The following is a 13,703-nucleotide window of genomic DNA, read 5'->3' on the forward strand; positions in this document are numbered from 1 at the left end:
TATCACTTAAGATACCTTTAGGGTTGCAACATACTTTCATAAAAAATACCGAACAGGGTGAGAAAAAAATTGGTTGAGCAAAAAAACCAAACTCGCTGCACCTTTAAATCCCCACGCTCCCCCTGCCACTGCCACACAAATATACCGGACACCTGGCAACCCCATATACCTTCTGGAAACAGGGGGAAGGATCAGCCTCAAGTTAGCAGGCTCCCTAGCTTGAGAAAAATATGATTGGAACAATTGTTACATGCAAATTCTTACACTAACAAGCTTCTTAGTGTATTAGGATTAGCTGGCCTGTTTTGTTTATTTTGGCTCAGTAACTTACTTTGATCTGTCTGTTTTCACTTGCAGTCACTTAGATCCTACTTTTTATACTTAATAAAAACACTTTTGTTTATTATCAAGCCCAGTATAAATCATTGTTATATACAGGGGATCAACTACTGTGCATCTCTCTCTTTCATTGATAAATAGGGCGAACTTATACACTTCCTCTGCGTAAAACTTTTATACAGAGCAAGATGGATTTAGTTGGCATTTTGGTCCTTTTAAGGGTGCGTGTTCCTGGGTGCTGTCAACAGCCTTATTGCGGAGTCCTTCCAGAGCTGAGCTAGTTCAATATCTTGTGTTGCTCTGCTGGCGGGCTGTTACCCCAACTCTGTGACTGGGCTGGAGAAGACCAGAAGGATAGGGTGATGGAACACCCCAGGCAGCAGGCAGGCAGGCTCAATGCATGACCAGCACACCGCGTGACAACCGCAAGGGGACCCCTGTGATTCAACCCATCACAATTATCTCCTCTGTGAGCTGCATATGTGGCCATCTATTAGATTCATAGGGGCCTCCTTCACTAATTCTTCCCCCCCCCCCCCAGAGATCACTGCAAGCTTGGCAGCTCCTTGAGTCAGGGAATGTCTTTGTACTCCGTATCTGTACAGTGCCTCGCACAATGGGGGGGGGTCTTAGTCCAGGATTGTGGCACTACTCAAGAACCCCCTAACACAATAATAATTAAGTGTAAATTCATGTGTACCCCAGAGGCACTGAAACCACTGAGAAAAGGAGGAATGAAGTCTCCTTAGCTGAGAGCCAGATGATTTCAGCGCACGTGGCTTTAGCCCCTAAGGTCGCAGGTTCAACCCCTCCTGCCGACTTTGCACATGGAGACTAGTGACAAAAAACAACCATGAGTGGATCTGGCAGAATTCAATTTTTTTATATAATTTCAACAAATAGATAAAAATGCTGAAAAATATTTACTTCAATTTTCCACCACTGCACAAAATCATGGCGGGGGAGCGAGAAGCTATTTAATGGCAGAAGACCCCACGATTCAAAAAACTAAAGCTTTATAAGCCGTGAAAGACACAAACTAGCAACAGACTGTGTCCAAATATACAAAGTAAATATCTTTACATCCACAAGTCAGGCCTGGTTTTGTTTTGTTTTTTACTATCCATTTATCAATCCATCTGCACCAAGCCAAAATCCAAACTCAGAATCCCTGGAATGGGACTGCAGTGTTTGCCGGCAGGGCCAGGATGTGAACAAGACTTGCTGGGTGAGGCCGGCTCTTTTAGTGCACCAACATCTGCGGGTGACAGAGGCAAGCTTTCGACAGACACCGACCCGGGCTCGGTTTTGACCGGGATTCGTTCTCCGCCCGCATTTTTCCGACTTGCCCTACCTGCACATTTCAATTACTGCCAATGGAAATAGATTTAAGGGGATGAAACGGACGTGGCTCAACATTTCCTCCTACAAATCGAATCCGTAACAAACCCAAACAGGAGTTGCCTTCACATGAGGGCAGATCTCGCCCCCTCTTCCCTGTCTCCTGCTCTAGCATACGAAACGCCTCCAGCCCAGCCTTGCAGAGAAGCCAGGCAGTCCCGCGCCTCAAATCAGACTCTGATTAATGACAGCAGCGCTCCGAGGATTAAGTTTATTTAGAGGAACAAGCTGAGCCCAGCATTGCTGCAAAGGGAGGAGAAGCCCTTGTCCAGATCTCCCCTGGCATCCTCCCCTTCCCCCCCACCCCCACTTCATGTGCAGCTTTGAAGCAGATGGGAGGGCTCCAAGCAGAGGGCTGCGTGCTGCCAGCCCACACGGGAACAGGCTGCAAGGGGACGCGGACTCGGCACATGTGCTTTGGGTTAGGCAAGTAATGAAAGCCTGCAGTGGATTGTGCCTCAAATCCCCGTAGCAGAGCGAACTCCTACTGACTACCTCGACGGTACACCTCAACCCCGCCCCCACTTCAACCCACTTCACGTGCCAGGTGAGACGGGAAGACTCAATATCCCTATGGTTGGACAAAAATGTTTTTTATCCAATGTAACAGTTATTTATATTACCGAGACGTCTCCACGGAGATCGGAGGTTCTATACCAGCGACGGGCAACCTAGTGACTGGGCCGCAGGACTGGGAAGCAACTGTCTAGGAAGGAGTACTGCTGAAAGGGATCTAGGGGTCAGAGTGGATGACAAGTTCAACATGCGTCAACAGCGGGACGCGGTTGCAAAAATAAAAAAAAAAGCAAACGTGATCCTGGGAGGCATGAACAGGCGTGCTGTGAGCAAGACACAAAAAGTCCTTCTTCCGCTCTACTCTGCGCTGATTAGGCCTCAGTTGGAGTCTTGTGTCCAGTTCTGGGCACCACATTTCAAGAACGATGTGGAGAAATTGGAGACGGTCCAGAGCAGTAAAAATGATGAAAGGTCTAGAAAACATGAGCTATTAGGGAAGACTGAAAGAATTGTGCTTGTTTAGTTTAGAAAGGAGAAGACAGAGGGGACAGGATAGTGGTTTTCAAGTATCTAAAAGGGTGTTACAAGCAGGAGGGAGGAAAAATTGTTCACTTTAGCCTCTGATAGGACAAGGAGCAATGGGCTTAAATTGCAACAAGGGAGGTTTAGGTTGGACATTAGGAAAAACTTCCTGCCTGTCAGGGTGATTAAACACGGGAATAAATTGCCTAGGGAGGTGGTGCAAGCTCCATTACTAGAGATATTTAAGAGCAGGTTAGACAGACACCTGTCAGGGATGGTCTAGATGGTACGGGGTCCTGCCATGAGGACAGGGAACTGGACTTGATGACCTCTCGAGGTCCCTTCCAATTCTATGATTCCATGAGGGGTTCTCTCCATCTCAAGGTTGTTGTAACCAAGCCGATCTCCTGGCACCGGGGAGTTTTGCTACCTGCATTTGTGTACCTTAGAATTTGTGGATGGTGCCAACTGAACCGTAGCAGTGCTTTGACTGGATGCAGAGCGAGTGCGCTCTCACGGTCAATGTTACCTCACTTCACGTGCCGTGGCTTGACAGGCGGGTCACTCTAGTAACACCAGTAAGAAAAAAACAACATGGAAAGCAGAGGAATCTGGCAACCCGGCACACGGGCAAGAGAAAACGAAATGTCTCGCGGGCCCCACATAGAACCCCGAGGGGTCACATGTTGCCCGCTACTGCTCCAGACACACAGGAGAGCCCCAAAAGCATATCAAATCCAAACGGGACAGGTCCCCCATAGCATTATGGGGCCATACAGCTGCCGGAGACCAGATAACAATAGCAGGCCTGCTGAACAGGTGGGCAGGGGGTGCAAAGGGGATGATTGCACAGAGGCCTGGCGCTTCAAAGAGGCCTGGAGCTCCCAGCTGCCACTCTGTGGGGCTCCAAGGGCCGAGAGGGAGGGCTCGGCGCCAGGCGGCGCTCAGGGCTGACTGCCCTCAGCCCTGCCTCTTCCTCCCCTTCCAAGGACATGGAGCTGCCCCACACACCCACCTCGCCCCCAGGCCCGCGGAGGCTGTCAGGCCTGCTGAACAACAGGCATCGAAGGCGGGAAACAAACGCAAGGTCCTACCTCTTGCCGTTTAGAAATGGTGTTCCATGTGCCCCGCCATGCTGGAACCCTCACATCGCGATAGGCGGGGGGCGAGGAGAGGGGGTGTCCTGGGGGTACGTGTTAACTGAGCCTTTCACTCAAAAGGAAGGTGAAAACGGGAGCTACGTTTCCAAGCTGACCCTGGGGAAGCCGTTCACCGAGGCAGGCCAGGAGCACCAGTTGCGGCGCATCCACGAGAAAGATGGAGATGAAGGGGCTAATCCAAAGAGGGCATCTAGCAAGAATCTCTGCTCCCAACCCTGCCTCCCTTTTCCTCCCACTGATACAGGCCCGGCATGGAGCCTCTTGCACGTCCCTAGACCTCCAGCTGGGCTTGCATTTGGGCAGTTAGCCCATGTGGGTCCCAAGCTCTCGATCAAAGCTAGCTTGGGAATGCAGCATAGGCAAACCCGCAGAGGCCCTGCCCTGAATTGAAAACTGGACTTGTTCCATCGAGAAGTAGCTTTGCAGATGCCCGTGCTGTAGGAACCGTCGGGATGCTCCAGACCCCCTGCCTAACCCAGGCGACAGCACTCCCCCACTAATTCCCAGAGCAGATATTTTAGGGAAAAACCATCCAATCTTGATCTAAAAATAGCCAGTGATGAAGAATCCGTCACAACCCCTTGGTAAGTTATGCTAATAGGGGGTTACCCTCCGTGTTAATAGCATATGCCTTATTCCTTGCCTGGATTTGTCTAGCTTCAATTTCCAGCCGCCCGGTTCCCATTACATCTTCCTGCGCTAGATTGGCCAGGGAGGAAAGAAAGAAGCTTTTTCCATGAGGCTTTCACCGCGGCAGCTCTTTGAAAACCGTTCAGGGGGCTGGATGGTGAGAGGCACCGCAGCAGGGGACAAAAGGCAGAAGAGGCGGCCAAAAAAAGGCTGAAAACTGTTCTTTAGCACCAGGCGGGAGCTGGCGACATCAGAAGTTATTTTAACCCACTGACATCACGAGCACAGCATCAGTGTTACTAGTACCAGCAACCTTGGCCAAGACGTACAGATAAAAGCAGCAGGTTGCTCATGGGCTTAAGGCCCTGAGCAGAAAGTCAAGACGGAGGATCTGCCCTTGGCTCTCCCACCAAGTCACTCAACAATAAGGCACCTCACTTCCGTAGGGTCGCCAGATGTCTCATTTTCATAGGGACAGTCTCGATATTTGGGTCGTCATCTTCTATAGGTGCCTGTTAGCAAGTGTGAAAAATCGGGACAGAGTGGGAGCTATCTGGTCACCCTACTTCTCTGTGCCTCAGTTTCCATACCGGTGAAACGGGGATCGCGTTTCCCGCCCCTGCAGGGGGAGTGGTGGGATGAAACAACTGAATAGAGCCCTGTGCAACTACAAAGTGTGCCTCCGCATGCACAAAAATGAGCTTCGGAGAGCCGCATCCACAGATGCGGATACCGGCAGCTATTAAGTGGATATCTGCAAATTTGCAGTGTTCTAGATTTTTAAAATGGTATCCATAGCCCCAAAAATGAGCAGCAGACCTTCACATGCATATCCATGGATGCAGAACCCCACAGATACAAAGTGGATCTGGGATTTGCAGGGCTCTCCACAAGAACAAATGCAATACTGGGCCGATGAGCAACGCTGAAAAGCCTGCGGCCATCCACAACCTACTCCGCACGTCTATTGGAATTGGAAGCCTTGAGAGCACAGTGCAGCAGGCTGGACCACAAGGACACAGCTCTGGCTTTGCCAGCTCCCGACTGCCCATCCCGACTGACTCCAACCTGGGCTGTGAGTTACTGGCATTTCCCTGTGCTCCTCAAGGGGATCCTGACGGATTAGCTTTGCTAGAGCGCTCAGCTGGCAGCTAGAGAAGGGGGTACAGCTGAAATGGTCGGTTGTGATTTATTTGGGGTATTATTGCAGCATCCAACAGCCCCAGCCATTAGGGATGTGAAAGGTTAACCAGCGAATTGCTTACCCATTTCCGGTTAACCAACAGGGGCTAGAACAAGGGGTTGCCCCCGTCCCGCAGGGCCCACCGCAGACAGGGCGCCTCACAGGCCGGGATGGTTCTGACGCAGCCCCTGCCTGCGGCCTCCCCATCCATGACCCCTTTAATCGGTTAATATAATGTTTAACAGGTTAACCAATTAAATGGGATTTTACATCCCTCCCAGTCATGGACCAAGACCCCACTGCGCTAGATGCTATATAAACACAGAAGAAAAAGACTTTCTCCGCCACAAAGTGTTTTGGGCCTGCACAGGGCCTGACCACGGCCGTGTATGATCCATCATTACACATGTGGCACTCAGGGTACATCTAGACTACAGGCTTTTTTCGACAGAGGCTGTGTCGACAGAGACTGTCCACAAAGTCTCTGCCGAAAAAAAGCATCTAGACTACAGCCAGTTCTGTCGACAAAGCAAGCCGCTTTTTCGACAGTCTAGATGCTCTTTTTTGAAAAAGCAGTGTGGGTGCAATAGGGACTTTTTTCGACATAACTCTGTCGAAAAAGGTGTTATTCCTCATAGAAGGAGGTTTACTGCTGTCGACAAAACGGCCACGTTCTACCTTTTGTCGACAAAACCCTGTAGTCTAGACACACCCTCAGATTGCTCAAGGGGAGAGGCGCATTGGCGGAGGTGCAAGAAAAAGCCATTGCTATCCGTGGCTCGCCCTGGGAAAACCGCTAGAAAATCATCCGTCCGAGCCTAACTCTGCTACATTGGGAGACTGGGAGGCCGTTTTTCAGGTGGCGTAAGTCTGATGTCGCTCCATGAAGTCAGCGGACCAAAGTGGATTTACGCCGGCTAAGCATCTGGGCCTCAGACTTCAACCCCGCTGCGCTCAATCAGCTGGCCCCTGAAACCTGAAGTGCCCAACCCGGCAGCAGGTCTTGTAAAGTCACACGCATCGGCGCTCGATCTGCACGTCAGTCCTGTGCCTCCTGCCTGTGGCGTTTCCTAACCGTCCATGTTAAGTAACCAAATTGCCTGTCTCCTGCAATCACAGTCTGCGGTGCATTCTACCTGCCGGAACGGGCACTGGCACGGAGTGCACTGGATTACGGAAGCTGCCCTGGCAATCAGATTCTGCGCTTGTTACTCCATCTCCTGGAAGCTGCTCCTTGCTTAACAGGGAGGCCCCTCCGGATTAGGGCAGTCGGTTTGTACAGGGGTCCAGAGCACACGAAAGGAACAGAATAAAACTAGAGGGGACGGGGAACCCTCTGACTCACGCCGAGTTCAAACCATCCACCCGCCCATCCGCCCCTGTGCAGCGGAGATGAAAAAAGCAGGGCTGAGTGTCTGTCCCAAGGGGAGGGAGAGAACTCACAGCTTGTGTGACTCTCCCATTCGCCCCCTCCCTCCCCCCATCCTAGACACACTGTGCAGTAAAACTCACAACACAACGAGCCTGATTCTTCACCGTCCTGCAGCGGAGCTGACAGCCTGGCCAGTTCCTTGGGCAAAGGGGCGGGGGGCTGCCCCGCGTCCCCAGAAGGGACAGGGCCTTGGGTAGATGGGGTGTGGACGGGGCTAGGAGAGCGCTCCCTGCAGTGTCTTAAAGGCACTCCAGGCCCTTTTCTATCACCAGGTGGTGCAGGGTGGTTGCCTCCTTTGTCTTCCCCCGTTGGCAGGCCTGCTGCCCCGACCCTCATGCGGTCATTTACACAGAGGCGAAAGCAAGCGGGGACGCTCTGGCGCGCAGCTCCTGCCAGAGCAGGCTGAGCTGCAGCAAAAAGAGCCAGCAGGGAGCTCTTTAAAGAGCTGGCAGGGACGTGGGTTGCAATAGGACATGGTAAGTTACGGTCACCGCTGCACTGGCACCTGCACAAGGTGGGTGTGAATTGCTGCCGGTGTAGAAAGGAAGCAGATTCAGGCTCCCCAGTGTAAATGGGCACCGGGCCGTTGTAGGATCCGGTTCGATTCAATCGTCAATGATTTAGATAGTAGCACAGAGCAGGGGTGGGTGGGAAAACTCCTGCCCCCGGCTTAATTTGGACCAGCCCACAGCACTGTGACTTGCCCAGGGCTGGAAGCCCTAAGTGTCGGTGTCCCCCCTGTGGTGCTTGAACTGGGAACACCAGCTCTCCCTGCTGGGGGGGGGGGGGGGGGGGGGGGGGGGGGGAGTCTTGGCTCCCTGTGGCCCTTCGGCGCAGGGATGATGAGGGAGGGAATAGGGAAGTTCCAGGGCTGTGAACGCTGCCTTGCTCCCGCACCTCTCATTGGCCGAGAATTGTGCGTGGCCCACGACTTATTTTTGTTGTGGATCAGTGGCCCCCAATAGAAAAAAGGTTCCCCAGCCCTGGAAGGGAGAGCACATTTATAACACCAAGCTGGGAGAGGTTGCAAGTGCTTTGGTAGACAGGATTAAAATTCAAATATAGAACATAAGAACGGCCATGCTGGGTCTGGCCAAAGGTCCATATAGCCTCGGTCCTGTCTTCCGACAGTGGCCAATGCCAGGTGCCCCAGAAGGAATGAACAGAACAGATAGTCATCAAGTGATCCATACTCTGTCACCCATTTCCAGCCTCTGACAAACAGAGGCTAGGGACAACATCCCTGCCCATCCTGGCTAATAAGTATTGATGGACCTAACCTCCATGAATGCATCTAGTTTTTTGGAACTCTGTTAAAGTCCTGGTCTTTACAACATCCTCTGGCAAGGAGTTCCACAGGTTGACTGTGCACCGAGTAAGAAAATCTTCCTTGCATTTAAGAACATAACATAAGAACGGCCGTACTGGGTCAGATCAAAGGTCCATCTAGCCCAGTAGCCTGTCTGCCAACAGTGGCCAGCACCAGGTGCCCCAGAGAGGGTGGACCAAAGACAATGATCAGCGAATTGTCTCCTGCCATCCTTCTCCAGCCTCTGACAAACAGAGGCCAGGGACACCACTTCTATCCCCTGGCTAATAGTCTTTTATGGACCTAACCTCCATGAAATTATCTAGCTTCTCTTTAAACTCTGTTATAGTCCTAGCCTTCACAGCCTCCTCTGGCAAGGAGTTCCACAGGTTGACTACACGCTGTGTGAAGAAGAACTTTCTTTTATTAGAAGAAGAACTGTCTTATATTTGTTTTAAACATGCTACCTATTCATTTCAGTTGGTGACCCCTAGTTCTTATGTGATGGGAATAAGTAAATAACTTTTCCTTATTCACTTTCTCCATACCTGTCATGATTTTATAAAAGATCTGGAGAAATGGTCTGCGGTAAATAGGATGAATTTCAATAAGGACAAAAGCAAAGTTCTCCACTTAAGAAGGAACAATCAATTGCACACGTACAAAATGGGAAATGACAGGAGCACTGCAAAATGGGATCTGCGATCATAGTGGACTGCAAGCTAAATATGAGTCAACCGCATGACACGGTCACAAAAAACAGCATGTGTTCGCAGGAGTGTTGCAAGACAGACAACAGCTCTACTCCGTGCTGGGTAGGCCTCATGTAGGAGTATTCGGTCCGGTTTTGGATGAGGCCACCTTCCATGAAAGATGTGGACAAACTGGAAAAAGTCCAGAGAAGAGCAACATTAATGATTAAAGGTCTAGAAAACATGAGCTATGAGGGAAGACTGAAAGAATTGGGTTTGTTTAGGTTGGAAAAGAGAAGACAGAGGGGACATGAGAGCCTAAAAGGGTCTTACAAAGAAGAAGCGGAAAATTATTCTCCTTAACCTCTGAGGATAGGACAAGAGGCAATAGGCTTCAATTGAGGTTTAGGCAGGAGCTTAGGAAACGCTTCCTTACTGCCAGGGCGGTTACACACTGGAATCAATTGCCAAGGAAAGTTGCGGAATCTCCATCATTGCTTGTAACGATTTTAAAGAACAGTTAGACAAACACCTGTCAGGGATGAGCTAAACAACGCTGAGTCCTTCTGTGAATGCCGGGCTCTGGACTAGACAGCCTCTTGAGGTCCCTTCCAGACTTACAATTTTATGAATCAGGCCCTGGCCCTCCCATATTAGGGGACCACAGACAGAGTTCTCAGTGAGCATCGTTTCGCAGGATCAAGCCCTTCATTAGACAAGCAGATGCTCTGAGCCAGTCCAAATGTGACTCGCTCATTTCATTCTGCTGGGATCACTCTGTAGAGGGGTTGGGAATGTCAAACCCACCAGGTGCTCTCAGACACCCACACCGACCAGGCTAGAATACTACCCGCTGGTTGGAGACCCAGGGGACCATGTGCTGAGTTCCTTCCCAGCCCTTAGTCCAGGGCAGACTTCTCAACAGAAATGCACAGGAGTTTGCATGAGCAAGGGCCTCCAGCTCTACCATCTCCTGAATAGCAGCCCTCCTAAAACCGGCTGCTGCTACAACTTCCCTGCTGCTAGCTACAGAATGCTCCAGTGACTCGTTAGGAACCAGGTCCGGCCTGCAAGTTGGGTCCTACTAGCCCCATTTTACAGACAGAGAAGCAGAGACTCAGCAAAGACGAAGGTCTGGCTTTCAAAGATGTGGAGCAAGTTCCACTGAAGTCGGCATCTCCTAAAACCACAAGTGCAGGAGGGAGGATGGGGCTCTCTGGCCCCGTCAGAGGGTCCAAGTAGATTTGCTTCTGCTCTCTTAGGCTCAAGCAACGATCAATCAGGCTGGTTGTCCCAGTTCAGCCCTTAGGCATGTGCTCCTACAGGAGCAAGTTGTGATTGCTAAATTCTGAGAGAGCAGAAGCAAAACAAAGATTTGATCAGGGACAACACCTCCCACCCTCTCTATAAAAACATGGAAAGCAGCCAGAAATTCCCCCATCCCATCCCTCCTCTGCCCCAAGGTCACACGAAGGGGCAAAACCCTCAGAGTGCCCCACACCCGCTTAGCAACCAACCACTCACCACACACCTGATCTGGAACCAGGAGTACGCAAACCGTCGGCAGCAAAGATCTCCCCCCCCCCCCCAAACACAGCACAGCACCGAGCCACCGCAATGTTCGGTTCCGCGTTACGGACGCTTCGGGGTTCTCCAGAGCCTCGGTTCCCGCGGGGTGCGTAACTCTGAGCTTCTACCGGAATGGGACTCCTCGGGGTGCCACTGAGCACAAGGAAAGGGGCCAGGCTCAGGCATGTGCGCGGACAGGAACAAGTTGCGATTGTTTTTGCTGCTGCGCTCTTAGGCTCCAGCAAAGATTTGATCAGGGACAACCCCCCCCCCCTATAAAAACATGGAAAGCAGCCAGGAGTTTCCCCCGGACCAGCCTTCCTCTGGGTCACTCCCTGCTCACCCAGGGGTTAGTGATCCCAGGACAACCCCCCTTACCCCTTCCAATGCACCGATCACATTGTACAGCCAGCTGGAAATCTGACGTGCAAAAGACGCAGCAGGGAACCCACCTCGGCAAAGCGACCGGAGCGGAAGGTTTGATTTCAGGCGTGTTTAAAAGCAGCAGCAACTTCGGGGCTACCAGCCTGCGCGCCAGGACTCCCCTCCCTGAAACGCGCCGGGAAAGCGGGCTAGGAATCCCAGTGGCTAGTGATCCAAGGGGGGGCATGAGAAGCAGCCTAACCACACAGGGCTGGGTCAATCCACCCACAGACTGTCCAGGGGCTGAGCCACCCTGGGCTTTCCTGAGGGTTACCCGCTGCAGCCTGCGCGCTCCCGCGCTGCCCCCGCGGACTGGGGCTGGCCGTCCCTACCTTTAAGCCCGGCCAATCCAGACTCCTCGGTTGCGCCTCCGGCGGGGTCCCCGGGGAGAGAAACCTCTCGGCTCCCCAGCCATGAAGCGACGGGTCAGATCCGCCGGGTCCGCGCCCTCCATCCAGGCAGCGCCAGGCCGATTAGCTCCTCGCGCCGGGCTGGGGCAGCTGGCGGGCTCCGGCTCGGGTCCAGCGCATCCTCCCCGAGCAGTCCCATGGCGGCCGCGGCTCCGGCCCGGGCGCAGGCGGCGTCTCGCCCCGGGCCGCTGCCCCCCAAACACCGCGCACGTGGCTGCCTCTCCCTCCCGGCGCTGTGCCCTGGGCTGCCCCCGCGGCGCCACCCAGCCCCTGCCCGGGACCGGCTTAGCTCTGCCCGGGGGCCGCGCCTAGGAGCCGGGCAGCTGCCATCCCCCGCGCCCGGCTCAGCCCCTCTAGCCGCAGTAGCTCCGGACAGCTCCCCGCTGGCTCGGCCGCCCAGTCCCGCACCTGCCCGGCTGCGCCCTCGGCGCGGTGCCTGCGCGGGGCACGGAGGAGGAGGGGGCGAGCTGGGGACGGTCCGGCTACTTCTCCCGGCTCGGCAGAAGATGCGAAGGGAGGAGCCGGGCCGGGGCGGAGCCCGGCGCGGCGGGGAGGCCTCCGGGTGGCGGGTTCGGGGCCGGCTCCTCCCAGGGTCGGGTTACTCCCTGCCCCAGGGGTTGGCGGGGCTCGGGGCGGAGCCGGGGCAGGCGAAGCAGAGGAAGCGTCGCGTGGGGTTAGCTCCGTGCCCGTAACGGGACCGGGGGCAGCTCCCCGCCTGGAGCGCACGGCTCTGTCCGGGCCCTGCTAGCAACTGGCGTCGGGCTTAGCGGACTCTGAGCCGCAGCAAGGTGGCTTACCGGGACACACCGGGCCATTCCCTCCTGCCATCTGTGCCCGGCCGGGAGGCGCCCGCCCCACCTTCCAGGGCAATGCAAAAGCGTAAAAGCCTTCTGCAAAGCAGGGGGAGCCGAGTCCGCCCCCAGCCGCTTTCTCCCCCCACCCGTGCCAGGACTCGCCTCTGACGGCCAGGCAGACTTTTTTGGAAATAGATGAAGGCTCAAATTGGGTGGCAAGGTGCTTACCTGGGGTCAGCCCCCTAACCTCCCCCCCATTCAGTTACCCCCTCCTTTTCCACTTGAAGGGGGAAGATCACACACAGGCTGCTGTGTCCCATACAGAGAGTGTGAAACCCTCCAGCTGAGTGAGAAGGAGCAGCTTGTCTCGGATGTTGCTTTCTGTACTGAAATCAGCGGTGAAAGCAACTTCACATTTCTTACCGGTACTGTCCTGTTGCAACCAGGGTCCCTACCAGCTCTTTTACTAGCTCCCTGCTGCCTTTTGCCGGAGCTGCGCACCAGGAGCACACGCGCTCACTTTCACCTCTGCGTCTCTCACCTCACCTCTCCCAGTCTTCCAACGGCTTTAGGTCACTGATGCAGGCAATTAACTAGTTCCCCCTGACCTGCTTCTCCCGTCTAGCCCTGTGTTTTGAGCACTCACTTAGGCCAATGCACAGCGGGTGCGGATTAGAACACCCGCCTTGTGATTTGGTAGCTTTTTGCACTGGTGCGGATGATTGATTGCAAGATTCAAGGCAGCGGAGAATCAGATGGGACTAGGGCAGTGCTGGTCTCACCCTTCCGAGAAGAGCAGCCAGAATGATCAAGAGCCGGGAAACCCTCCTTATGAAGGGAGAGTGAAAAGATCAGGAATGTTACATTTAAAAGGCGATGAATGACAGGATATAATGGAAAATGGCTAGAGAAGGGAGACACTTTTTCCTGTTGAATGACACAAGATCAAAAGGAGAGAAATGCAAGAGTGACAAAAGGGCATACCATTTCACAAAATGTGTGAGCATTAAACGGTGGAACTCACTGCTACAGGAAGTCATTGACCTCACACATTTACCAGTATTTTAAAGGAAGTGGATGCTTATAGATACTAAGAATATCCAGAGTCATGCCGCAAGGTTTAAACCAATCTCTAACTATTAGAGATCAGAATGAGACTGAATGTAGGGGCTTATCTATCCCACATGTGCAACTGTGGGTTCTTACACCTTCCTTTCATGCTGCCCAATGTCAGCGATCCTATTCCAGGCTTGGTTCTGGTCCGGTTTGGCAAGTCATACATGCCTACTTGCTGATGTCATGCATAAAGTTACGCCTATATAT

The 13,703-nt window shown here is 53.2% G+C and overlaps 1 protein-coding gene across 3 annotated transcripts in view; it reads right to left on the reverse strand.

The window, feature by feature from the left end:
• NRTN (neurturin) overlaps positions 1-13,090 on the reverse strand; it is a 125,262-nt gene extending 112,172 nt beyond the window's left edge. Inside the window, exon 1 of one of the 3 annotated variants that reach the window (XM_006127278.5) lies at positions 11,509-12,109. The gene's annotated coding sequence lies outside the window, so the exon portion shown is untranslated. Of the gene's footprint in view, positions 1-11,508; positions 12,110-12,803 lie in introns of those variants that run through there. The other 2 variants (XM_075902998.2, XM_014575602.4) reach the window with 2 other exon arrangements.
• Between the last annotated feature and the right edge of the window lie 613 nt (positions 13,091-13,703).

Source organism: Pelodiscus sinensis, chromosome 32 (genome assembly GCF_052426305.1).
Source record: "Pelodiscus sinensis isolate ZL-2025 chromosome 32, ASM5242630v1, whole genome shotgun sequence".
Taxonomy (NCBI): Eukaryota; Metazoa; Chordata; order Testudines; family Trionychidae; genus Pelodiscus; species Pelodiscus sinensis.